The sequence below is a fragment of the Protopterus annectens genome, chromosome 1.part1, assembly GCF_019279795.1.
Source record: "Protopterus annectens isolate FY-2018-M chromosome 1.part1, PAN1.0, whole genome shotgun sequence".
NCBI classification, from domain to species: Eukaryota; Metazoa; Chordata; order Ceratodontiformes; family Protopteridae; genus Protopterus; species Protopterus annectens.
Genome location: NC_056726.1, coordinates 975,373,961 through 975,400,782, shown reverse-complemented (window position 1 = coordinate 975,400,782; position 26,822 = coordinate 975,373,961).

Genomic DNA, 26,822 nt, shown 5'->3' with positions numbered 1-26,822 from the left:
AATAGCTTACCCCTGTCTTGTAGTGTCTCTTGAGAGAAACATCCTGCACTGCTGTTTGCAGAGTTTTAAGTGCTTGGCTGAGCTACTATTCTGCCTGTGTAATTGCCTGCTTCTAATTGTTTTCACCTGCTAGATCCAGCAGTATTCCCTGCTAGCTTCCTACTAATTCTGTTGCTTCCTTTTTCCTTTCTGCTTCCTCAGGGGGGAGCAACGAGCATACCAGCAGAAACACGCTCACAGTGGCTTACACGCGCGCACACATGCTTACACGGTTCAGAATCTGCTTATTTGGGTTAAAACACGTGCACACCAGTGCAAACAGTGTTACAAGTCTGCCAACAGGCTCCCACATGCTCAGTCTGCCTTACACGCGCACACACTGCCCTACGCATGCTTCATGGTGCACACACGTGCGCATGCACGCCCAGCAAGAAACTTTGGTGTAAGCAACAGTGTACACCTTCCATTTCTTGACTTTCCCATGCTTATGTTGTGGCACTCCTCTTTCCATGATATGTGTCTGATATCTGTCATGTAACACTGACCTCCAATGAACTGCATTTCTTTCTACCATTCCCCCCTGTGATGTCACTTATTTCCTACTCTATTCCTCCCCCTTATGTATCTCTTACACTACTCAGAATGTGCTCATTTGCTATGTGACAGTGGAATTCAGTATCCTAACACTTATTTACATGAGATTGCCTACTAATGCTTAGTTACATGTCTTAGACTCAGCTTCCCCCCTTAGCAACCACTAAACGGTGGCCATGTTGTTTTTGGTCTGCTGGTCCCTGCATTGTAAATCCATGTATTGCATAAAACCCACATTTGTGGGTTTATAACCTTCATTTTTATGTTTTATACAGCGCAGCCTGTTTGCACGGGGCTGCGCTCCGTTTAAACATTTTTCATATTTGTATCAGGGTACCTTGCCAATGGCCACATATTTGGCCATTGGCATGCTGCCTGACACACATGGCTCCATTGTGATTTTTGCAGAAACGTACTCAGTTGTCAACTGAGTACATTTCTGCAGCTAAAACGGCTCTTACACAGGCTGCTTTGGTCTTCGTGGATCGCTAATCTACCTCAATTGCATGCCTTTCGGCTGCAAGTGAGGTGATTAGCATATCCATGCCCACTCCGTGTAAGAGACGTTTTAGCTGGTCTCTTGCACGGACTTTAGGGCTGTTCCTGGATCGTGAAGGCTGCATGGAGTCTTACGCTACTCTTAGACTCCATGCAAGCCTTCGTGAATCCTGCCCAATGTGATAATAGTGAAATGTTTCCCCGCTTATTTTTTTGGAGGCAATGGGAAGAAAGTATTCCTTTTAACAGATCACATCATCATTATAGCAATCGAACCAGCAAGTGAATAAACCTAAAAATACACTTCTACCTAACCTGGAAAAGAGGGGAGGCAACCACCAGACATACTTATAAGAGAATATGAGTCCAAAGGGAGAAATAAAATTTGACTAAGGTTACAGAAGGAAGAACCTGCTCCAATTAAAGAGATTCTTTAGCATATATCTATGGCATGGCAGAGCAGCCCACAGAAATGGACTCAGAAGAAGATTGAGAGTTGTGTAGTACCATTCTGCATACTGAAAGTATTGTAATGCACTGAATAAATGCAATTAGTAGGATTTAAGAGAAGGAATCACTCACTGAGAGGATGTATTCCAAGGGAACGAAATAAGGAAGTACATAAAAGTATACAACCTGAGCAGAATTCTCAATTTTCTTTCAAAAAACAGAAAGCCATACAAATTAAAAATTCTGTCAGGTTTGTGCCAATAAAGAAAAACTTGCCAATAGGAAATACTTTACTAGTTTAATAAATGAGAAAACAACAGTAACCAATTAGTGCTTTAAACTAATTTCTGTCAGTATAATACAAAAACAAAAATTAAATAATGGAGGAGACTAAGCAATAGGTATGTGCAACCAAGGAAAAGGCTAAACCTGAAAAAAATATTCTGAGATACCTTTTGTAGTGGTAAAACAACCTAGAGAAGAAAAAGAAAGTGAGAAGGGGTGTCCACTCAACTGAGATTGAATGAGACCAACATAAGGAAAATAGAAAAAGAGAGGACAGTGCATACTAGGAGACTTCATAACCTTGAACAGAGCATTAATGAGATTTCTGTTGAACAAAATCAAGGGACATTAAACAAAAAAAAGAGAGAGAGAGAGAGAAAAGAAAAAACAAGCTATAGAAAACAAGTGTTGCCAAAGAATAGTTGCATGAGCTGTATTTTATAAAAGAATATTTAGAAACTGTGACCCTGATGTCTGTATTGGTTAGATAGGAGGCAGTGCTTTCTACCTCATAACAGAAAAAAACATAAGAAAACTCCAGGGCTGACTGACCTTAAAGTAAGCCAAATAAATTTTAAAACAACACAGTTGCAAGATAACAGTGAGCAGAGCAAGGCACAATGTAACTAGATCTGTAGAGGAAGTAAAGACAAATAGGAAGTAGTCCACCAACTGTTAATATGCAAAGCTGTCTGGAACCTATTCATAGGTTCATAGGTTGGTACTAGGCTATCATCCTTAGGGCCTATACAAGCCCAGCTATAACAATTCCCTGTCTATTTCTTCCCACAGTATTTACTTCCCTGGACCCCTGTCTAGCAGGGCGACTGATGTGATCCCCAGGGTGAATTTCCTATCTCCCATCCAATCATCAAGGTTCCTTTTAAAGAGGGCCAAAGAGGCGTTCTGCTTGCCATGTATGGCAGTCTATTCCAGAGTCTGGGAAGACTCTGGGTCAGGAACTTATCCCTCCAGCATGTTTTGTTCATTGTGATAACAAGGTTTTGATCCCTGGAGTGTGTGTCTCTGAGGGATTGGGATTTCTTTTTGTAGCACGTCCAACAGCTCTGGGTTTGACATGAACTTGTATGTTAAGCAGAGATTGCCTCTGAGCAGATGATATGCGACAGAGAAGAGGTGGAGTTTTTTTAGATGGTCAGCATATGGCATCTGCTTTAGGCCTGTGATTCTTTTAGTAAGGTATTTCTGTAGCCTTTCCAGTTGTTGCAGATGTCTTGAGAGGTACATATCAAAAGGGGCATTGCACTCTATAATGGGTCTAATGAGTGATGAGTAGAGGGGAACAATGACCTCTTTTTTCTGGATGAGAAACCTTTTGTGATGAGGTGTGCCACATAGAAGGATTTCCTGACTACTGTGGCGATGTGACTATCAAAGGAGAGACTACTGTCCACTTGTGTCCCAAGGTCTCTTATTACACTTTCAGTGTTAAGTATATTACCTCCTATGTTGTAGTTCATGGGTACAGAGTTTTTACCAAAGGGGATGACAATGCACTTTTTGGCATTGGGCTTGAGGCCATGGCTTTGACACCAGGCATCTGTCTCAGTGAGGCCCTTTTGTAGGATGTCCACATCGTTAGGAGTTTCAATTATGGCTCCTAGTTTGCAGTCATCTGCAAACTTCATTAGCCAAAGACCTTCTCTGTTAGCCTGTACTTCAGAGAAGTAGATACCAAATAGGAGAGGACCCAGGACTGAACCCTGTGGTACTCCACTTGTCACTGGTCTGAAGTTGGATTTGGAGTCTGCTACTTTCACAGTGTGGATTCTGTCAGTGAGCCAGTTGGCAACCCATCTTGTGACATAGGGATTTATACCAAGTTTAGTGAGTTTATCTATAATTCCAGAGTGGGGGATGGTGTTGAAAGCCTTGGCAAGATCTATATAGGCTGTGTGAAACACCTTACCCTCGTCTACGGCTTTGGTGACTGCTTCAAAGAAGTCTATCAGGTTTAGGAGACATGATCTGCCTTTTACAAACCTGAACTGGGTGGGGTCCAGAGTTTGGAGATTACCAATGTCTTTGTTTATAAATTCCATGATGATACATTCCATAGCCTTGTAGATCAGGCTCATCAGGCTAATGGGGTGGTAGTTCCCAGGGTCCGTGGTGGCTCCCCCCTTGTGGAGTGGGATAACTATCACTGTGCACCATTCAGCAGGCACAAAACCTGAGGTGAGGCTACGATTGAACATGGTACTTAGGTGGGGTGCCAGTTCGTTCTGTAGTTCGTGTAGAATGCAGCCTGGGATGTTGTCTGGTCCCATGCTGTGTTCTTGGCTTTGGAGAGTGTGGTTTTTACCTGTGCAGCTGTGATTACAGGAACTTTGCATTCTTCCATTATAGAGATGGGCTCTTTAGTGGGTGAGAGGGGGGTAAGGTTAGCACTTAACCTATCTGCCAGGATGTTGGCAATATCAGTTGGGTCTGTATATTTAGTGCCATTGTGCTGTAACTCAGAGCAGATCTGAGTGTTGCCATTGAGATTCTTGACATAGCTATAGAATGCTTTATGGTTGTCTTTAGAATCAGTGGCGATTTTGTTTTCATAACTAGCTTTGGAGGATTTTATCAGGGATCGCAGCTTATTACTGAGGCTGACCAGGGAGCTCCTCAACTCATGGGATTTTACTCTCTTTTCTAACAGTTTCTTCCTTCTGTTGTACAGTTTGTTTATGGCAGGGGACCACCAGATTGGCTTCGTTTTTTTGGAGGATAGCATCTTGGTTCTGTTTGGGATAGCACGATCTATGCACTCGAGTAAGTGCTTATAAAGTGCAATTGTGTAGGATTCAGTAGTTGTAACTGTATTGTCCATCTGCATGGGTGTCATGAAGTTCACCACTTCTGTCTTAATAAGCATGAAGTTGGCTTCTATTTCTCTGTGTCTTAAGTTGGTATAACTGGTTTTACATCCTGCATGTTATCTGACTATCTCAAGGATTACTTGCATAAAATTAGACCCCCTTAGTAACAGCCTGCATATCATTGCTGGAGACTTCATGTGTCCTGACAGAGTGCTCTTCAAACTATCTGGAGATGTACAGCGCTAAGTATATTTTTCTGGCACTTCAGAGTTGTGCACTGTTAATTGTTGCTTGACTAATTTTATATCATTGCTGGCTGACTTCAGAGTTGTGCACTATTTTTGCTTCAGTGTGTAGTTTTTCAGATCTCTGCTGAAGGTGTTGGTTTTCCCCTATCCACCCTCCCTATTCCTGTCTTGTTGTTAAAATTTGGAGGCTTTTGCAGTTGTCCGCCCCCACTGTAGATTTGATCTGGGACACTCCCCCAGTCTCATCTCTTTACCTCATTCTACCTAATAGACTCCTTCTGCACTTGTTTTAGTCATTTTTTATTTAATTGCATTTTTTTAAACTGTTTGGTCTAACATTGCTACATACTCAAGTGTGCTAGCTTACACTGCATTTGAATTGTTTTTACTGCTGTTTTAGCTACTTTTCTGTATATAAAAAAAAATCTAAGCCTGTTTCCTACCTTTCCTGTAACTAGTGTAGTCCAGATTCAGATTTGCTGTATCCAGGACTGTATGTAAACTTTTGAGCCCCTCCCCCCCAAGCTTTCTGTGCTGGACGGAAGCCTTCTAGCTTATCAGTGGGAGTTGTAAGCACTAGGTAACCTATCTTCCACATAAAGAGTGTTTCTGGCCCAGAAATTGTAGTTATTGGCCGTTTGGGCATTTTTTCCACCTCTCTCAACTTTCTGATTTAAAAGCCAGCATTTACTTGTCCCCCCCTTTCCTGTAATTAGTTTAGTCCAGATACAGATTCTTAGTTTTAGCACTTGAATTTGCTTATTCATGATCAGCACTTGTTCAGAACTTGTAAGCACTAAATAGCCTACTAATTACTACAGCACTCAACCTTCCTCATTACCTAGAGGAAAACAGTTTTGGTACTTACTTTCCTCACTTGCTTAGAGAAGAACAGCTCTTGTACTCACTTTCCTCACTTATCTAGAGGAAAATAGTTTTTTATTCAGGCATGTCCAATGGTCAGCTCCCAGTGTTCTCTCCTGTTTATCTGATCAATCTGGGCATCTTAGGGCAATGTAGAAATTGCCTCATGTACACAGACAACCCTCTCCTCCTACCACCCAACACTGCAACCTGTGAGAGATGCACTTATCTAGCCAAACTGGAGGTAAAGCTCTCTCCAACCAAGACTGAACTTGACAGTCAAGAGGAGAAGGTAAACACTTGCACCACACCACATTCATCACATAGTCTCACTAAATCTACACCAACAAAACCCACACATAGAAACACAAAAACATTCACGGAGGCTCTCAATAATAATCTGCTCAAGCAACAGAGACCTCCAAAGTAGAAATGCAAGCAACCTCCACCCCCCAACACAACCCAAATGGCAAATAGCCTGCAGACTCAGTGTGCCACTCAACCACAGCCAAAAAGGCAAAACAACGTACCCAACACACTAGCCATAGGTGACTCTATAGTCAAGCACACTGATGTCCCACTCACCAGGCTAAGCAAGGAGAAGGTTACTGTCAGCTGCCTGTTGGGTGCCAGGATTCGCCACATAGCCCACGCACTCAGGTCACTCCACAACAAGTACAAATATGACTCTGTCATTGTCCATGTTGGTGTGAATGACCTGAGACATACCTCCCTGGACTACATGAAAAGAGACATGGAAGAGCTCTCCGATCTTCTAGCCCAGGCAGAAAACCCTAGCCCTGAGTAGCATTCTGCCATCACCCAAAATGATACCGCAGTACAAGGACAAAATGATTGACTTCAACAATTGGCTAAGCTTCTGGTGTCATTCTAAAGGGATCCAGTATCTGTCTGCCTGGGATGACATGGTCGGCAGACCACAATGCTTTGCCAGAGATGACGTGTACCTGTCACCCCTGGGATTCTGGATACTGGCTAAGGTTCTTGCCACCCCTATATTGCCTTTTTCAGGCAAGGTTCAAATGACAAATTCACCAGCGTAACAGGAACAGGCAAGCAAAAACTGAGGGTGATGCTACTCAACGCTAGAAGTCTAAATCTTAAAATGCACTCACTCGAGGCACTCCTTAAAATGGAGAACATCGATATCTGTGCAGTGACTGAGACCTGGTTCAAGGCTCCAGAGACCACCCCTGCACTACCAGGCTATAACTCATACCACACATTTCAGCCATGTAACCTGGACCGGAACACTAAAGACGGAGGTGTGTCCATATTCATTAAGGATATCCACACCTTCAAGCTAGTTGTTCAGCATAATGCAGCCGAGGTTATCCAAGTGCAACTAACTCTGGGCAAAACTGCAATCCAAATTGTAGCTTGCTACAGATACCCCACCATGCCCCAGGATTCCCACTCCTCTTTTCTTGATGTACTGGAAAATATTAGGGTTCTACCAAACACCCTAATAATGCACGATTTCAACTACCTCACCATTAACTGGGAAACTTCACCCAACTTCATGTACTTTTTTGAATTCTGGATCACATGACATTTTTTTGAATTTTGGATCATATGACATGTTGTTATAAAAGTATCGCTTTTATTTCATTGCTTTGTATCTGAGGAAGTTTCAATGGTTTAGAACGAAAGCGCTTATACTACTAATAAAATCTAGCTTCTTAGTGGTTTGTCTTGGATTTTTCATTCTAAATCTTGCCTTTTTGTTTTTATCAATTAATAGAATCAATTATTTAATTCAATGGCATATAAAAGAGAGGCTTGTAGCACTATCAAACCAGAGAGTTTTTTTTTTCCATAGAGGAGGCTGCCTGCAAATTCCAAGATGTTCAGATTTGTATAGTTACTCAGACATGGTACAATGATGGCACTCCTTCTATAGCAAGGTTTAGCACCTGTCATGCCTTTAGACCCCTGAGAAACTGCAGGGAAATATATGCATTTGTTAGAAGCTCCATTACTTCTCATCAAATTACCCACAACTCTAACTTGGAGCTCATTGAGATCCAAATCATCCTTAACAAATTCAACTATAACTTCACTGCTAGCTACAGATCCCCATCAATGTCACTCAAAGATCACAGAAATTTACCTCAACACCATTGAGGTGAATATCAAATTAAATATCCAAAATGGGCTTTCACTAAGTGAGGAATCTACTGCAAAAAATATCCAAGAGGTTGAGAGGTATGACTGAAGCATACAGGAACATGGCCTGATAAAAGTAAAGAAATGAATAAGGGCAGCACCCTCCCTGATGTGTCAGAAATACCTTTCCTTCATCCCCTTTTGAAAAGCCACCCCCATCCAGCCTTTGCTATTGGAGTTCCAAATCAATTACATGCCTTTTTGAGACAATGGACTGTATTTTCATTGGTGGATTATGTGGATAATTAAGTTAATAGATTATATAATGAGATGGTTTATTCATTCATTCATTCATTGTTTGCATCTGATGAAATCTTGGCAACTTAGACGAAAATGCTGTGTGTGGAATTGTGTTTAATTCTATGATTGAGCCGACTATTTTCCTTCATCTGTGATACTTATTTTGCTTGGTATCAAATTAAATACCTTCTTACTACTACAAGACTTCAGTTACCCAACCATTGACTGGCACACTTACACCTATAAAAATAGTTTAGCTCAGTGTTTTCTAGATTTCATGAATACCAATACTCTGGAGCAAATTGTAAACCTACCCACTAGAGGCTCTAATGCCCCTATCTTGCTCCTTACAAACCTAGCTCTACCTGGACTCCACCCTGTATCTCTGCATCTCGGATTAAGCCTGAGCACAAATCAGTCATCTTCTTTGTTAGCCTGCCTTTCAACCTCTTAGAGCAGAAAATCTGGACAAAGCCTAAAATAATGGGGGGAAGACAAAGGCCCAAAAATAGGGACAGATTTTAAACACTACTCTTATAAACTTAGAAAGTTGCTAGAATAACAGGATTTGTATTAGCATGCATGTTCAGAAGGATATGAAGTCTGAACCTCAAATGTATATCATCATTTAGTGACTTCAAATCTCAGTGATTTGACAGAAAACCACAAATTAAATCAAAGTCATAGTCATAATAAAAGTAAACTTTTTTGTCACTCAGAAATCACACAAGTGCAAAAACTGAACAAAGTTCCATGTCTCCGGGCTCAGTTTGCAAAAAATATATAGACTATTTTCACAGACATTTACACATATAACACCTAGTTATTACATTAAGGACATGCAGGTAGACACACTAATATTGTACATAATTAGAAACACATTTTAACACCTTTAGAAGTGAACACTTACTTGCCTGAGACTTTAGTATTACATAGGTACTTGGTTAAAACATCACATTGATCCTTTCACAGAAAGAGACATTTGAGTATTGCACTATGGATCTTAGAGTATTGCACTATGGTTAATTTAAGAATTTGCAACATGTATTTCACTGAAAGAAGAGATATTTTACTGCATTGCTATTGTCCTAGATGACATATAAGTTACAGTCATGGTGAATATTGCACTAAGTATTAGATGAGATTGGTAACCAGGTTAATACAACTTTGAGACAGTTTATACTGACACAGGTGGACATCATGGAGTGTAGTGGTTATTAGAGTTCAGCAGCCTGATGGCATTAGGGAAGAAGCTAAATGAGGAAAAGATCAAACATATGAGACAAAAATCTGGACATTTTGTGAAAATTTGGACAGATGAGAGGTATGTCTGATAGCTAGTGTTTAGAGCTTTTCACCCTGGGCCTCCTCTGAAAGCATCAGGGCACCTTCAACATATCCAAACTACCACTGACTCAAGCAGTGTCATGGAAAAGGCAGTTGGGGTGCCAAAAGTTTCTGAACTTTCTAGCCTCTGGATTTTGTATATCTGCCAGTCAGCTAGCAATCATTTCTAGGCTGGATGGATACGTACTTTTCTATCTTCTATTACATCATTTTTCTATGAAATTTTTTTTTTCAGTGAATTTCATTATCTTTGGATATGAAATGCCTTTTGTGAGACTTTCATGTTGGTGAGGGGATTTTTACTTATAGGTCAGTCCTTTTCCAGGGAGTCTCCAGGAAGAAAAAGCAGAAATGTAAACATGTTTCTTTTCCTGTTTATATAACTATGGACAGTGAATATTTGCTAAGTAATTAATTTCTGCTTTTACTGTATTAAATCATGGTTACTCACTGCATTCTAATAAAAAAAGAAAATGATTTCTCTCCTAGTCTGTCAATGGCTTTAAGTCAGATGAGTACAGAGGGAAAGGGGTGTGTGATTCATTTGTTAATTCTCTTATTCTGCTTCTGAGGAAACTGTTTCTTCATATTTCCCTTCAAAAGAACTATCTTTGTCTGACATTTATTATTAAATGAGAGAATTATTTAATTGGGAATAGAATGAAATGCCTTTTGTCCCAGCAGAAGTATGATGATTTGTTACAGATGAAGTTTCCTAAACCTGCAGCTGTTCCTTCTCTATTATCTGCCTTTGAAGATGTTTTCTTACCAGCTCACATTATGCATAACAGTCACTCTCTGCTCTGAAAGTCTGACAGGTTATATAAAGTATCGCAGACACATAAATTATTGTTCTCTAACCTCAAAATAGATCCTGTAGTGATATATTTATTTAAGTATTTTACTGGTAAACATATTGTGAATGCTAACTCTGTTCTTTTGAAAAGGATCGGAAAGCTTTTGAGAGGTTTTGGGAAGAGTTTATTCTTCTGCTATCATAACGTTCAGAGTTTTGAACTGCTAGGCTCACATGTTAAAATCTTTACTGGCTTCTTTTGTGAACATGAAGAAGTTGACTGTTACCATTCTTACTTCTCAGGCTGAAACTCCTTCATTTTCCTTAATTTTGCCTGTATCTCAGATAACAAAATCTTCATTAAAGTGTTGTTATGATTCAACTGATGCTACACACCTGCATCTCAGGTAACAAAACACTCAAAGTGTTGTTGTGATACTTCTGATGCTATTCACCTGCATCTCAGGTAACAAAACACTCATTAAAGTGTTGTTGTGATTCTCCTGATGCTACTCGCCTGCATGTCAGGTAACAAAACCCTCATTGAAGTGTTGTTATGATTTTCTTGATGTACTTACAGAGTTGCTGCTACTGGTTTAGTTATGAGAAGGTTTGCGCGGTTACATCCTTAAAATCTACCAGATGTTAAAAACAGAGGCTCTGAATTCTCCCATGGACAAATATGTATTATTTGGGCCCTCTGCTACTGAAGTCCTTACTAAATTTGACGAAAGGGGAAATTGATACAAGTGGCTCACACATATTTCTCAGTCTCCCTTTTCAAAGTTCAGTAAAATGTTCCTAGAAACAGAATAAGCAGCCTCAGCAAAGTTTGAACAAGCAAAATTTCAAAAGGTAGTGGCAAAAAAACTCAGAGAAAAAAAAGGGAGACTCTAAGAGCCAGTGACAGTCCAAAAAATCAGCATGACTATTTGCCTCTTATAGTCCTTTCAGACCTCTCAACTGTCCCTATTTTGGAGGAATGTTTCTGATGTCAGTTTGGAACTACCTTGCACAGGTTACCCCTGCTTTTTGCAGGTTTAGCCCTATTTTCAAGCTTGATTTACCCTTTTCACACAATTTTCTGAACCTCCTTCATCGCATGTGATTTGTGAAGCTGTCTAATACATTGAAAACCACACTACATGACCAACGTACAAGTGGCAACAATAATTTAAAGAAAGATGACTGACATCTTACATCAACCTATTTCTGAAGCAACAAAAATGACCTTTTATTGTAGAATTTTACACTATTTCTTTGATGATGTGCTTATTTTTCTATCATTTTTGTGAATTCCTGTTTTTTTAAATATGTTTCTGGGTAGTATCTCATATTCCTACTGGAAGCGGGAAGAGTTATGTGTATTTGGTATTAACATTTTATACTAATTATATGTACAGATTTTTACCTGGATGTTCATAATTTTCTAGAGTCTTTGTTCTTATTTTCAATGTTTGCTATATAAGAGATATGACCTTTCCCCTTCCTATTTTCAATGTTTGCTATATAAGAGATATGACCTTTCCCCTTCCTATTTTCAATGTTTGCTATATAAGAGATATGACATTTCCCCTTCCCAGCCTTAGTTCTTCAAAGCTCTCCTTCATTCTCTCCCTCCGCCTTCCACAGTGGCATCAAATTATCTCACAAAGATGGGTTCTAAGATTTTTCTAACAGGGGTACAGATGGAACTGGGAATCTTTTCTTTTTAGATTTCTTCCTGATCCTACAAATCAGCTGTTCCTATTTCATCTCATCTTGCAAACCAGATGTCCCCATTTCCTCCTATTTTAGAACAAATGTTGGTTTGGGAGTGATAAAATTTGTGACTTCTGCACAGATGGGCAAAGGCTTTAATTCTAGGATTTTTTCTGATACTAAAGAAGGAGAGGACTAGGGGACTGGTCCTAGACTTCTCCTTCCTCAAATTAGTCAAGATTTCAAAATTCAGAATGTTATCATTCAGAGCCTGTTAGGTCTCATGCACTCCTGCAGCTTCATGGTAGCATTTCACATAAACAATGCTTATAGTCACATCCTGATTTACTAGAAATTCAGGTATTTAAAAAAAATTCTGTGTCTGGCTCACATTATCATATGTTCATCATTTAATCACTGCTGCAGTAGCCTTGGCTATATTAGTTATGTCTTAGGATATAACAATAATCTAACTTCTAAAGCTTAAGGGCACCTTCCACATTCCTAGACCGCTAACAGTTCAAGCAGACCTGGAGAAAAGAGGTCTGGGTGTCAAGCCTTTCAGAGCTTTCTTGCCACCAAACAGTACTTCTCTTACAGGCTTTTGGAGGATCGACAGTTGGCATGTGTTTCTCCACTGCTGAGCAGATAAGTTCCATTTGGGGAAAAAGTAACTTCCACAATTCATTTTATGATTGAATCACTATTTTTTTTTTTAATAGACTGTTTTGTGCTAAGAATTTATTATGTTTTTTGGATTGTCATATGACTTTTCTGTTATTTGAAAGACTGTTTTTTTATTACTTTTAGTGTAATTTTTTCTATTGTTTAATCTTTATTGAGAGATGTTTTATAAATTGAGTTTATGGGGCTGGGGAAAGTGCATGTTGTACTCAGTGTTTTTAAGGTAAAATCCCTAATTTTTTGATACTTAACCGTTTGTTGACTACTGCTGTAATTTAGGAATTTACTATGTTTTTTGGATTGTCATATGACTTTTCTGTTAGTTGAAAAACTTTGATTTTATTTATTTATTTTATTTTTCATTTGTTGACCGAGATAGTCCGACTGAGCTGAGTAGCCCTTTTTCAGCCGAGGCCCAGGGAGAAAATCTCCACAATTATACATTAAATATTGAAATAAATACAAATGACAAAAGAAAATTAGATTTTGCAGAGAACAGTCAACACAGTGACTAATTATGTAAAATACAATTTCCAGAATCTACATTACAGATGATGGTCTACATAAACCTGTTTTGCAAATATCACAATTTCATTTTACAACAGTTTAGTGTGATACCATATTTATTTTACTTTTATTTTTATTTATTTTACATTAGGGGTAAATAACCTGGTTAGTGACAATTATGTTATAAAAGTCAAAGCTGTTGAGGTATGGAAGGGTCCTGGACTGTACAGGATTTAAGGAGGTTGGGTACAGAAGCAGGATCACTGAGTTTTTAGATATTCTCTTGCTACAGTTTTGAATTGCTTAGGGTTTTTTTGGATTCTGATTTCAAGTGGTAGTTTGTTCCAGGATATAGAAGGGTGGTAACTATAGAGGTTTTGACCGATTTTGTTGTTGGGTTTGTGTATTTTTAGCAGGTCTTGGTGGGAGCTGCAAAGTTGCCTGGCAGGGTTATAATGTGAGATGAGATAGGTTGGGACAGTAAGATCTCCGGTAGAGGTTAGAGTGGACTAAAAGGAGGTGAGAGAGAAGAAGCTGGTGGGGAAGCTTTAGCCAGTTTAGGTGTTTTAGGGCAAGGCAATGGTGAGATTTATAGGTGTGTTGTGCTGCAAATCTTGCTACCTTATTGTAAGTTGTCTTTTTTATGTTTATTACTTTTTTATTTACTTGTTTATTATGTTTAGTGTATTTTTTATTGTTTAATCTTTATTGAGAAATGTTATAAACTGAGTTTATGAGGCTAGGGAAAGTGCATGCTGTACTTATAGTGTTTTTAAGGTAAAATCACAAATGTTTTGATACTTAATGGTTTACTGACTGCTGCTGTAATGTTTACATGGGTTTCATGCTGCCCTCCAAGCTTTACCATGGAATAACTTGCTCAGTTCTTCCTTCCTCCAGCCACAAAAAGAAGAAAATTTCCAGGAAGCCTTAGATCCATCAGCCAGTTACTATTTTACCTCAGCAATAGATGACTGACTGTGCAATTGACATTTCTGGTTCAGCCAATCACTCATCTTCTTTCTTGGTTTACTCTAGTGTAGTCCATTCTTCCACCAGGGACTGGGTGTTAGACATGTCCTATGAACCTGTTGGAATGTTGTTGGTGGGCATGGTAGAAGCACTGTTGTTGGTCTTGAAGGAAGGACTGGGGAAAGCTTCTCTGCCTAGTCGAACTGGGATGCCTGCTTCCTGGGGTGAAAAATCCCTGGCAGGAGTTGGTCTGCTTCTATGAAGATTCCTATCAAAAAGAAACAGAAGTTTAAGCATTTATCTTCCCCTGTCTCTATTACTTTAGATAGGGATGATTTATTTAGTTAAGTCTCTTAAGTCTTTCTCATTTTGGATTTACTGGTAAGAAAAAAAAAATCTTCATTTTCTGAAGATTCCCAATGTGATGAACAGGGAAATGCTTGTGAAGTAGCAACTTCTTTTTTCCCCTCAGGAAACTGGTTCTGATTCTGATGAGGGCATTTGTTCTGATTGTCTCTTAGAAGAATGTTATTTTTCTGAAATGAAATCTAGGCTGAACCCATTGTTTTAGAGTAACATAAAGACATTCAAGTTTCTTTAAAAAATATTATGGTTTATTAGAACTGGAATCTCCTCATCCTGCTCCTGTTCCTCTTGTTCTGCAGCCTTGATGAGTGTTTTTCATCACAGCCTTCAACATGCCTGACAGCCAGCCTGCAGCCTTTAAGAAGTCAGACAGATTATATAAAGTTCCTCAGTGTTATAAATTATTTTTAGTCTAACATATGATACTGCAAAGATTTTTTAGCAAATCCTTCTGCAGTTAAACATTCAGCAAATGCTAATTCCCCTCTAACAAAGATGGGAAAGCTTTTGATAGAGTTGGGAAAAATAATGTTTTCCTCTACCATTCTTATTTGTTGGATTCTTAACGTGCTATTTATTTATTTATTTGTTTGTTTATTTATCGCTTGCTTCTTTTGAAAATATGAGGAACATTATTGCCACATTTCCATATTATGAGAGTGAATCTTCTCTAAAGACTGTTGTTGCTTCTGCTCCACAAGTAAACATTCTTTTAAGTATGCTTTTGACTGAGCTGATGCCTCTTAAAGAGAAACACATTACTGGAAGATTTGCATGGTTACGTTCTCAAACTTTGACTCTGGATGATAAGGCTGAAAGTTGGAGTTCTCCCTTGATAGGAAGGGTGCATCTGGAGCAGCTGCTGCTGAGGTCCTGAAAAGATGTGATGAGAGAAGAAAACTGATTAAAGGGTTTGACTGAGATTTATAAGCCTTCCTTCTCCAAGCAGACATTCAAAAGAGCAATAGCAGGGAGGCTAAAAAAGGAAGGGGAGGGGAAGCCACCCAGAAACCAGGACATCCCAACAAGTTGGAATGACTATTGACAAACTGTAATTCCTCCTTCCCACACTGGCAATCACCCAAACCTAGATATCAGTTTCTCTATCAGTGATATCAGGTGTCTGATATCTGATAACTGGATATCATTGTCTGAAATAATTTTCTGCCAAAGAGTTCAGAGAGTGATCCTTCAGGTGTATGAATGGAAGAGGGAATCCTTGCTTTTCATGTGATTCCTCCTCAACCACCAGATTAAATTTATTTTTTCTTTCTTATTTAGCTTATGTGGACTCAGGGGGTAACAGAACATGCTCTTCTTTCTCTGACAGGTAAACTATTTATTCAAGAATGTTTCTGGTACCAAAGAAAGAAGCATAATGGATAACAGTCCTAGATATTTTCTTTCTCAGTTTTTTGTTAATTTAAATTATGCTTATTATCACATTCTTATAGCCATATATTTAAATATTTGAAGACTTTCTATGTCTGAATTTCACTTGCAGTTCTCTGTACTACCCTTTGGGTTACCCACTGCTCCAGGGATGTTCACAGATTATCTAGCACCAGAGACAGACTATTGCAGATTGCAAGGTATTCTCATTTCTGCTTAATTAGATGACTTGCTTATCTTTGCAGAATCTTTTAGAATCTCTCACTTAAATAAGAGATCTCCTTCACAGACTGGGTTTCCATGAGATTTTCAGGAATCTTGCTTTACTTTTCCACAGGATTATATTCCTGGAGTGTCTTCTGCATACTTCAATTCGAAGTGCCTTTCTTCCAAATGAAAAAAAAATGGATCTATATGTAGATCTGTTCCTGTTTTTTTTTTAATCTGCCCAAGAATTCATCAGGGATCTTCCTCAGGATATTAGGATTCCTGGCTTCTATGATTCTCATTATTATTATAGTTAGGCGCCATAAGAGAATTCAGTGGTTCCTACAGTCTTTATGATCTCAACATAAACCTCCCCTGACTTTTCAAATTCTAGTTTGGGGATTTGAAAAAAGGAAACTGCTTGGGTGGAGAGACCAGATGTTTCTGAATCCATGTGTCGCATCCTCCCTTCCAGCTCCAGTACAGTCTATAACAACAAATGCCTCAGACTTTGCTTGTGGAGCTGTATAAAAGTGCAGGGTCTTTGGAACAAAAAATAAAAAAGGCAAAAACCCATAACCATCAAAGAGATATTGGTGGTAATAAATTCAATCAACTGCCTCAATTACCTGTTGTCCACAGGAACTCTACAAATGATTACAGAGAACACCACAGTGTTGTGGCACATACACATAAACACATGGAGGGGGGTAGTTCCAGATTATATCCTTTGTGTAGATTTTCCATGGTAGCGTGATGTATAGCAACTCAGCACATTCCACTCTACAGGTGTCTTACATTCTGTCTGACCAAAACATTGTGGCTGCCAATATACGCAGGACTAGGACAGACTCTCACTACTGGAAATTCAATCAGGGGGTCTTCGAGGATTTGCTCCAGTTGAGGGATATACCACAGATTGACCTATTTTCCTCCATTCACAACAAACAACTGGAAACATTCTGTTCTATGACTTCTTGTAAGCAGGCCTGGAAAATAGATGCATTCTCATTTCCTTGCATGCAAATGTTTCTGCTTTCCTTTTTACCTTTTCTGCTGATATCCAGCATTATTTTATAGATTCAAGACTCTCCAAAGAGTATTCTGGTTACTCCCCTCTGGCTCAGGAAGCTGTGGTTCTCTCTTTTTTTGGAAATGGCCAAAGACAATTACCATAAGCTTTCTCCCAGCCTTAGCTTACTCACACAAAGCAGGCTTTACTTGATACACCTCATCTTGAAACAACATCAACTAACTGTTTGGATGATATAATTTTAAAACCTTTTATGTACCCATTTTCTGAGGACATGCATCAGTTATTAAAGGAGACGAGAAACTTTTAAGGCTAGCATTTCTCTAATTTTACAATATTTGTGTGAGTTATTATCTGATATCATTACTTATTCCTCTATCTTTTAATGTGCTCACATGTCAAGATGTTTTAAAGGAGGTTCTGCATACCTGTCCACCTAGAAAGCAGGTGGCTCCTCCTTGGGATCTTAACTTTGTTTTTTGGGAAAAAATAACTCTTGCTCTTTATGAACCAGCTCAGCAGGATGACCTGAGGTTCTTAACATTGGAAACAGTGTTGCAGATTGCTCTGACTTCTGCAAGAAGAGTGTCTGATTTTCAAGTTTGTAGGGTGGTTCAACCTTAACTTATTTTTCATAAAGATAGGGTTTCTTTGCGAACTACTTAGGTTCATAGGTTCATAGGTAGGTACTAAGTTATTAGCCCTGGAGCCTATTAAAGCCTAGCCAAAAAGGTTCCCTGACTTTCGCCACCCAAGAAAATTATTCTCCTGTGCCCCTGTCAAGCAGTGCCACAGAAGTGATCCCCAGGGTGAATTTTCTATTTCCCATCCAGTCATCAAGATTTTTCTTAAAGAGGGCCAATGAAGAGCTTTGCTTGACATGAATGGGTAGTTTGCTCCAGAGTATGGGAAGTCTCTGGGAGAGGAATCTATCCCTCCAGCATGTTCTGTTTATTGTGGTGACAAGGTTTAGGTCCCTGGAGCGTGTAGTTCGGAGAGATTGGGATTTCTTTAAGTGTAGTATGTCCAACAGCTCTGGGTTTGACAAAGCTTTGTATGTTAGGCAGAGATCGCCTCTGAGTAGGCGATATGCGATGGAGTAGAGCTAGAGATTTTTAAGATGGTATGCGTATGGCATCTGTTTGAGGCGGGTAATCCTCTTAGTGAGGTATTTCTGTGGCCTTTCCAGTAGTTGTAGGTGTCTTATGAGATACATGCCAAATGGGGCATTGTACTCTATAATGGATCTGATGAGGGATGACTAAAGAGGAACAATGACCTTCTTTTTCTTAGAGGAGAACCCTTTTGTGATGAGGTGTGCCACGTAGAAGGATTTCCTGACTACTGTGGTGATGTGGTTATCAAAGGAGAGACTACTGTCCACCTGTGTCCTGAGGTCTCATCACACTTTCAGTGTTTAGTGAGCTACTGCCTATGTGGTAGTTCATGGGTACGAAGTTTTTACCAAAGGGGATGACAATGCACTTCTTGGCATTGAGATTGAGGCCATGACTTTGACATCAAGCATCTGCTTTTGTGAGGCCCTTTTGTAGAATGCCTACATCACTAGGTGATTCAATTATGGCTCCCAGTTTGTAGTCATCTGCGAACTTTGTTATCCAAAGACATTCTGTGTTGGCCTGCACTTCAGAGAAGTAGATGCCGAACAGGAGCTGACCCAGGAACGAACCTTGTGGTGCTCCACTCATCACTGGTCTGAAGTCGGACTTGGAGTCAGCTATTTTTACTGTGTGGGTTCTGTCAGTGAGCCAGTTGTCCATCCATCTTGTGACATAGGGATTTATGCCCAGTTTAGTGAGTTTATCTATAATTTCAGAGTGGGGGATGGTATTGAATGCCTTGGCGAGATCAAGATAGGATGCGTGCACTACCTTGCCCTCATCTATGGCTCTAGTGACTGCTTCAAAGAAGTCAATCAAGTTTACTAGACATAATCTACCTTTTAGAAATCCAAACTGAGTGGGGTCCAGTGTTTGGAGGTTACCTATGTCTTTCTTTATCAGCTCCAAGATGATATGTTCCATGGCCTTGCAGACCTGGCTCGTCAGGCTAATGTGGCGGTAGTTTCCAGGGTCCATGGTGGTACCCCCGTCGTGTGCCATTCAGTAGGCACATAGCCTGAGGTGAGGCTATGATTAAACATTTTACTTAGGTGGGGTGACAATTAGTTCTGTAGTTCATGCAGTACCCAGCCTGGGACATTGTCTGGTCCCATGGATGCTGTGTTCTTGGCTTTGGAGAGTGCGGTCTTTACTTGTTCATCCATGAATACAGGGGCTTTGCATTCTTCCGGTATTAAGATTGGCCCTTTGAAGGGGGGGGGGGTAAAGTTAGCACTGAACCTATCTGCCAGGATGTTGGCAATATCAGTTGGTTCTGTATATGTAGTGTCATTGTGCTGTATCTCAGAGCAGATCTGAGTGTTTCCATTGAGATTCTTGACATACCTGTAGAATGCTTTGTGTTTGTCGTTGGAATCAGTGGTGATTTTATTTTCATAACCGGCTTTGGAGGATTTTATGAGGGATCTTAGCTTCTTCCTGAGGCTGATCAGGGAGTTCCTCCAATCTTGGGATTTTACTCTTTTTTTGCAACAGCTTCTTCCTTCTGTTGTAGAGTTTGTTTATGGCAGAGGACCATGAGATTGGCTTCCTTTTTTTGGATGATAGCTTCTTGGTTCTTTTGGGGATGGCACGATCCATGCACTCGTGTATGTGCTTATACAGTGCATTTGTGTAAGATTCAGCAGTCATACCTCTATTTTCTGTCTGCATGGGTGTCGTGAAGTTTGCCAATTCTGTCTTAAGAAGCATGAAGTTGGCTTTGGAGTAGTTTTTGATGGTGGTTTCCTTAATGGGGGGGGTGGGATATGGATGTCAAGGGTGATTAGCTTGTGGTCGGATCTGACTAGCAAGGAGTAGACCTCTGGTGTGGAATACCGGTTACCCATTTGGTAATGACCAGGTCCAGGATATTGCTGCCCCTGGTGGGGGTGTGGACAAGCTGATGCAAGGCATTGGAATTTATGAATTCCAGAAAACGTTGAGCAAATGAGTTGGTACATGAGTAGTTTTCCCAGTTGATGGTCGGGTAGTTGAAATCACCCATAATTAAGGCATTGGGTTGTACCTTAATATTTTCCAGTATTTTAAGAAATGAAGAGTGGAAATCCTGGGGCATGGTGGGGGATCTTTAACAAGCTACAACCTGGATTGCAGTCTTGCCCAGTATTAGTTGCACTTGGATAATTTTGGATGCATTCTGTTGAGCAACTAGCTTGGAGGTGTGGATATCCTTAATGAATATGGACACACCTCCACCTTTAGTGTTTTGGTCCAGGTTAGATGGCTGAAAGGTGTGGTATGAATTATAGCCTGGTAATGCAGGGGTGCTGTCTGGAACCTTGAACCAGGTATCTGTCACTGCACAGATGTCGATGTTCTCCATTTTAAGGAGTGCCTCGAGTGAGTCCATTTTGAGGTTTAGATTTCTAGCATTGAGTAGCATTATCCTCAGAGTTTGCTTGCTTGCAGTTGTTAAAGTGGTAAATTTAGCCTTTGAACCTTGCCTAAGAAAGGCACTATAGGGGTGGCAAGAGCCTTAGCCAGTATCCAGAATCTCAGGGGCCACAGGTGCAGGCCATCTTTGGCAAAACTTCGTGGTCTTTCGACCATGTTGTCCCAGGCAGACAGATACTGGATCCCCCTAGAATGACACCAGAAGCTTAGACAATTGTTGAAGTCAATCATTTTGTCCTTGTACTGTGGTATCATTCTGGGTGATGGCAGGATGCTATTCAGGGCTGGGGACATGCCCTCCTGGGCTACAAGATCCGAGAGCTCCTCCATATCTCTTTTCATGTAGTCCATGGAGGTATGTCTCAGGTCATTCACACCAACATCGACAGTGACAGAGTCATATTTGTACTTGCTGTGGAGTGACCTGAGTGTGTGCATTATGTGGTGGATCCTGGTACCTGACGGGCAGCTAACAGTAGCTTTCTCCTTGTTTAGCCTGGTGAGTGGGACATCAGTGTGCCTGACTCTATAGAGTCACCTATGACTAGTGTGTTGCGTACGTTGTTTTGCCTTATGGGCTGAGGTTGAGTGGCACACTGATTCTCTGGGCTATTTGTCATTTGGGTAGTGTTGGGTGGTGGTGGTTGTCTGTGTTTCAGCTTGGGAGGTCTCTGCTGCTTCGGCAGATTTTTATTGAGAGCCTCCGTGAATGTGGGTGTGTGCTTTGTGTTTCTATGTGTGGGTTTTGGTAGTGTGGGTTTTGAAGGCCTATGTGTTGAGTGTGGTGTGGTGTAGATGTTAACCTTCTCCTCTTGACTGTCTAGTCCAGTCTTGGCTGGAGAGAGCATGGCTCCCAGTTTGGTTATGTAAGTGCATCTCTCACAGGTTGTAGTGTTGGGAGAGGGTTGTTGGTCTACATGAGGCAATTGCTACATTGCCCCAAGATGCCCAGATTCATCAGGTGGACAAGAGAAAGCACTGGGAGCTGACCCATGGACATGCCTGGATAGGTGCTTATTAATTTAAGTACTAAGAATTGTTTTCCTCTTGACAAGTGAGGAAAGTCGAGTGTTGTAGTAGTTTGTAGTTTATTTAGTGCTTACAACGAGTTCTGAGCAAGTGCTGAACACAAGGAAACAGCTTTGAGTGCTGAAACTAAAACCTAGCTAGTTCTAGCTAAAACTAGCTAGTTTTAGCACCAGTCCCCTGAAGAGAAGCAGGCCATGGCCTGTTTGGTGATCCACAGTCTTGTCCCAGATGATGCAAGGGTTTGAGGGTTGTAGCCATTTTATGGTAGATGCCTTGAATAGCAACCAGACCATTCAGGTATGTTAAGCACAGAGACTCACTCTCCAACCAGAAAGAGTCAGGGATCAATGCACTCTGCTCCTACTCTCACCAGGATCACAATATAAGCACAGATTCCAAGCTGTCACCTATAAAGCAGGTATTAAGCTTTCTGGTGATCAGCAGTCTCCAGGAAATAATGTAACCGCACTCCTTCTCTCATCAGGAGAAAACAGAAGCACTAATCCCAAAATGACTACTGAGAGGCAGAATGTGAGCTCTACAATAACTGGTGGTCTTGCAACAGATACTTAAAGGTAAGATGAAAAAATGGTTTATCCTAAACACTGCAGTGTGCACTAGAGGAGTTAGATGTGAAAGTATGTAACTTACATTTTACCTGTCTAAAAGTTAAGTTTTAGTGGAGAGTCACTATTTTTAAGACAGCAAATTAGATTGAAAGGGGGTGGTCACTTTTGTATTCTGGTACTATGGAATACAGTAGGATGGCCAATAAATTTAAATAGTTGGGGGGGGGGGGGTGATTTCACAAAATGATAATTCTGTGCTTACTCACACCAGCCAGTAAATGCAGAAAGGAAATGAGATATATGGTAAAATTAACATAAGGAGCAGGCAACTAGAAAGACAGTGGTGTTTAAGAACACAATGATAACCATATGGGAGTGTGGGAAAATTTTCTGTCTGACTCACAAGAGACAGGCTGTGGTCTCTTTTCAAGTTTTAATATGCAGTTAAAAGCAGAATACAAGTAAAACACAGTGAGAGAAAACAAATCACAGTATACAAAATAGAAAAAGGCAATAAAGTAATACAAAACACAACAAATAAAAAGCAAACTAACCTTTCCCTCACAGCAAACTGTAGCAGAATCTGAATGAGCCTTTCCAATAAAGCTTAAAATGCCTAAAATGTTATCCAAGTTTACTTTGAACCAGACAATCAATCACTCTGTCTTCTTTCTAGAAGCTAAAAATGAGGGAAAAAGGATTGTTCATACTCAAATATTACCTTGACAGAACTAAAACCTTCAGAAATTCTTATCAGTTATTCATATCTTATGAAAGTAAGAAAAAAGGTTGATCAGTGTCACAGTAAACAATTTCCAAATGGTTATGCTTTCCTATTTCCTTTTTGTTATTCCCACCATATCAAGTAAATTCCAGGCATGATCAAGGCAAATTCTACTAGAGTTTTGGTTTCCTTGGTAGCTTTTTTGAAATGGGTGGTTTCTACAAGTATTCTAGTAGCAGCAGTTTGGTCCTTCGTACATACCTTTACAAAGCACTAAAAAAGACTCCTTTTTAAGTCTTGAACTGGCTTTACTAGGAACATTTTCCAAGGGGACCTGGACCTCCTTCTTCCTCTTAGCCCTTATAAGTTTTGGTATTCTACCCTTATAGCTGCAACAGTGATCTAATGATTATCATAGTACAAACTTAGAATAACAGTAAATGTTTGAATAGATCAGTGCTGCAATGGCAAATCCCACCCTCTATCCCCTTTATTTTTGTTTGATTTGTATTGCTAGGGTGAGAGTATTGATTTCTACGTACCTAGCATGGACCTGTTTCAGGGTGCTAGCCTCCCTCTTTCAGTTAGTATGAATGTACTGAAGGGCTTGGCACTCATACCACTCATTTTCCCCAGCCCTTGGTTATGTGGAAGGTGCCTTTAAACTTTGGAAGCTGACCAAATGTTATATCCTAGTCAGGAGGTAACCCTTATAGCTAAGGCTACTGCAGCAATGATCTATTCAAACATTTACTGTTATGCTAAGTTTACTTTCACAACTATAATTTCTATTCTTTCAAACAAAGTAGCCCATTGTTTGGCAAAGGAATTAATGCATTCATGTGTCTCACACAGTCAGCCATTATACTGCTGAAATGGGGCATGCCTGCAACCTGTTTAGTATTTAATATTGATAGTTATACCCACATATTTCTAATGAAGGTAGTCAATTCTGATACTTTTGACAATGGAATTTATCTTTGGAAGCGTAATTTTTATTCTTATGCTGTTTGGAGGCATAACACAAAAAGCAGTTTTTAGGAATTCAGTTGTAAAATTACTTAACATCCACCATGTTTTATTATGTATGATTTTCTCATTTTAGTTTGCACTTTATAATTTTAAAATCTTTGTTCAGTGATGAAAATCACTCATGCATCAGTTTTGTAAGTTTATTCTGTCCCACAGGTTACATACTATACATATACATACATACATATAGATATATATATATATATATATATATATATATATATATATATATATATATATATATATATATATATATATATATATATATATATATATATATATATATATATATATATATATATTGGTCATGGCCAGGCCCAGTTTTCCACCCAACTACAGCACACATTTCTTGCTTATTATATTTATTTATTTATTTTACATTTGTTGACTGGGTTAGTCTTACTGAGCTTTTGGCTCATTTTCACATTTTCAGCAGAGACCTGGGGAGAAAAGCTTCTCAGGAAAAAAACATTAATTTTAGAAACAAAGTATTAACAATCAGCTTTAGGCTCTTTTTCAGCAGAGACCCGGGGAGAAAAGCTCCACAGGGAATACAATTTTAAGAACAAAGTATTAACAATCAGCAGAAAAATATGAGCCTTGTTACAATATCATTTTAATGGCTTTGTACAAAATAAACTAATAATCAGGAGAGGATTTTGAAACCAGCTGCATATCCCTTTAAATGGGTAGTATCTAATTGTTTTGGAGTTTAGAAAAAATGGAATATTCAAATAGCTAGTTGAAGATAAAAGGGAAATAGAGTAGAGGTCACCTTTTAGACTGACTAGATAAAGTAGGTTATTTTGGAGCCTGAAGAATCAAGATTGGTTAGAGAGGGAGGAAGGAAGGTGGTGGAAGAGGGAGGAGTATAAGGTTAGAGATACATTTAGAGTGAGGTGGTGAAATAGATGGAAGAATAGTGGTTTCAGGGTGGATGGCTACAGTGGCAAGACCATTTTTTTTAAGTATTTTCTTATGGCTAATTTGAAACTCTTGCTATGGTGAAGGGACTTTATTTCCAAGGGGAGCTGGTTCCAGGATGTAGCTGGGTTATAGTTGTAGAGGAGACATCCTATTTTAGTTTTGGGTTGGCAGATGTGTAATAATTCTTGGTCTGAGCTGCGTAGAGTCCTAGCAGGGGAACACTTAGATATGATGGAGGAGAGGATGGTGCAGAAGGAGGGTAGAGAGTGGATGAAGTGAATGATTTGTAGTTGATAAAGTTGGAGCAGGTGAAGGAATTCTAGCCAGTCTAGTTGCTGAAGTGCTAAGCAGTAGTGTGACTTGTAGGTTTGGTTTGCTGCAAATCTCACGACCTTGTTGTAGGCAGTTTCAAGTTTGGAAATAAATGTAGCGTTTAGGTTTGTGAATATGTGACAGCTTTAGATAAGTGTTGGAAGTAGTAAAGCATGAGAGAGAGTTTTTCGGGCTGTGTTGGTTAAGTATTTCTTGTTGCAGAAGAGGTGTCCAAGTTTCTGATGAGTTTTTTTAATAGACTTAGTAATATGTAGATCAAACTTAAGCTGATCATCTATTGTGACACCTAGCAATTTAGTACTACGTTCAGCTGAGATGGTGGTGTTGCTAGATTAAATGGTAAATGTACTTGTGAGTGTGATGAGGTTTTTGAGGAGGAGGAACAGGAGCTTAGTTTTCTTTGGATTAAGTATTAGTTTATTATCACTAAGCCATGTCTCAATGGTGTGGAAAGGTGCCTGGGTAGTTGAGTGGAGGTCAGTTGGGTTGTCAGTATTGGTTATAACTGTAGAGTCGTCAGCATATTGCACAAGAGATGACTGGGGACAAGAGGAGTAGAGCAAGTTGGTGAAAATATTAAAGAGTAGTGGTCCGAGAATGGACCCCTGGAGGACACCCATTTGTACAGTGAGGGGGATATAGTGCAGAGAGCCATTTAACTGACTGCTGGCTGGTACAGAGATAGCTGGAGAACCAGGAGATCGTAGGGGGAGAGAAGTTTAAGTTAGTGAGTTTGTCAAGGAGGAGAAGGTGACAGACAGTGTCAAATGCTTTAGAAAGGTCAAGGAATAGGCATAAGACAAGTTTATTGTTATGACGTGCTTGTATTTGTTTCATTTTAGGAAGTGTTGGTTTTCTGATTGGAGATGGTAACTGCATACATGGGTTGAGCTCATTTCCTCTTTGTTGACGATTTGTCCTTTTAAATATACCACCTGCGTTATTAAAAGTGAAAACATACATACACAGCATTGCTGAACAGCTGTGCTTTACTTACTACCTGAATTCAAAGTCACACTCCACAGCAACATGCATGCATATTACACCTCTATTAAACAAATAACAACTGCACCAGATACACTGTTGACTTTTTTATGTGGCAAATGATATCATATTTCAAAGTCACTTATTTTGCAGTGAATTGATCAGCATCAGAGATCATTTACACAGTAATATACTGATTTGTTTTAAGTGAAGTACTTTATGTTCAGCTAAGCATTGCTTTCTCTGTGCTGTCTTTCTAGACAACGTAGAGCAGATGATAGGAGGAGGCTGGTATGATTGGTTTCACAACTACCAGCAAAAGGTTTAGCAGGGCCTTTGGTCACTGATCAAGGCAGAAGAGTTGTGCAGGCACCTTGTGAGGAGCAGTTATGAATACATATTTAGTATGTGCAGTTTGGCACAAGCACCTAAGAGCCCACACTCTTTGTAACGTATATTCTTTCTGAATGATCAGTAACA